The 1,676-nt window shown below is 41.4% G+C and overlaps 1 long non-coding RNA gene across 1 annotated transcript in view; it reads right to left on the minus strand.

The window, feature by feature from the left end:
* Window positions 1–437: 437 nt before the first annotated feature.
* Window positions 438–1,676, minus strand: part of LOC143929956 (uncharacterized) — a 15,987-nt gene continuing 14,748 nt past the window's right edge. The window contains exons 2-3 of the long non-coding RNA XR_013262671.1: window positions 770–994; window positions 438–686 (exon numbers count right to left, since the gene is read on the minus strand). This is a non-coding gene — a long non-coding RNA (uncharacterized LOC143929956). The remainder of the gene's footprint in view (window positions 687–769; window positions 995–1,676) is intronic.

The raw sequence follows: 1,676 nt of genomic DNA on the forward strand, positions 1-1,676 counted from the left end.
TTTTTTATATTTTTTTTGGTTTTTAAAAATTATTTTTATTTTTTTTTTTTTTGTTTTGTTTTGGTAAACATAAAAATATATAAATATATCAAAAATACAATTATCACTAAAATTTAAAATAATAAAATCAGATTTTGAACTATTTACACCAAACAAGGGGTAAAGCCAAATTTTGAAGATGCACACCAAAAATTGGTAATGTCAACATGTGCTATGTACCATCATGAGTGATCAATGGACGTGTTTGGTGTGTGCAATCCCTTCCTCTCTCATACTAGAAGGAGGAAGGGTTTGCAAACACCAAATGCGTCCATTGCGATCCTCTGATGGCACATAGCACATGTTGACACACCGTGTGCATCTTCAAAATTTGGCCTATAAAAATCTTGTAACAACCTTAAAAACTTTTGGGCAAGGAAATGAAGAACATGATCGATTGTGGTATAGGGGAAAGGGGGCTTATATTCTCCCTAAAACATCGATCATGTCCTTCATTTCCTGCCTCATAGGGACCAGCTGTTGCTGAATGCCCAGGATTTTTTTTTGCGTGGCCAGGATTTCTTGTTGCATGGCCTGGATGTTGCTCTCCATGATGTCGATCCTGGCATTCCAGGCCATGATCTGCCCTATCAGCCTGTGGGCACTGTCCGATGTAAATGGCTCGGCTACCACAACCAGATCATCACCTAAAAACATGTGTAGAAAAAAAAAATGGTTAACATATACAGCCATTAATTGTTTAGCTTAAGCTGGGTTGTCAGACACTCACTTTCACTCTCCTCCACATCTAGCCCTGGGCTCGGCTCATCCAGTGGAGCTACGGAGCTTGGTCCAGCGGAGGATACCGAGCTCCGTAGCTCCCTCGCAGACACAGGACTGGGCAGCTCCAATACCGATGCAGGGCTGGGGTTGGGGCTGGGGCTAATTGCCCAATCAGGCTGGCGAGGTCGGGGGGTCCTGGGCTGCTCCGCCTCTTGTCTGAGTCTTTGTTTCCCTATGAGAATGAAAAAAAAAAAAAAAAAAAATACTTTTAAGCATAGTGATATTTGAGTTCAGAAATTTGAATATGAAACATTGGTTTGAAGTGGTGTAAAATTATTAGTTGCTTATTACAAGATCCTAGTTTAATACATCCTTAAAATGACTTTTTTACAGTTAAGGTTGTGTTCAGACTGCTGCGATGTGTGAACGCTGCAAATCTACTGTGGTTTCACGCATCGCATGCGGAGTTCGCACTGCCCTATGTGACCTGCTGGGAGTATCAGTGTAAAGTTTTATTGACACCTCCAAATTAGTTATCACTTCACAGTGCAATCTTTAAACTCGGACAGGAATCGGACCACATGGTGTGAACATCCATGTGATCCGATTTGGCTGTGGACTCAAAAAAGGGCCATGTACAAGTTTGGGCCGGATGCGATGTAAATTCAGCCATACTATATGCATGGCTGAAATCGCATCACACAGAGATCACATGTGATTTGCACTGCAGTGCGGTGCAAATCACATTTGATCTCGTACATTGCAGCAATGTGAACCTAGCCTTTAACCAAACTGTGATACTGTATATCTTTTGTCCAAGTTTCACAGACGGACACACTCGAATCAACGCCTGGAGTACCTGTGTGTGATTATGTCAAAAATGTTCTATGAAGGCCCAAACTACACTTATAAAA

This window comes from Lithobates pipiens, unplaced genomic scaffold, assembly GCF_037356315.1.
Source record: "Lithobates pipiens isolate NorthernLeopardFrog02 unplaced genomic scaffold, aLitPip1_a1.2 Scaffold_25, whole genome shotgun sequence".
NCBI classification, from domain to species: Eukaryota; Metazoa; Chordata; class Amphibia; order Anura; family Ranidae; genus Lithobates; species Lithobates pipiens.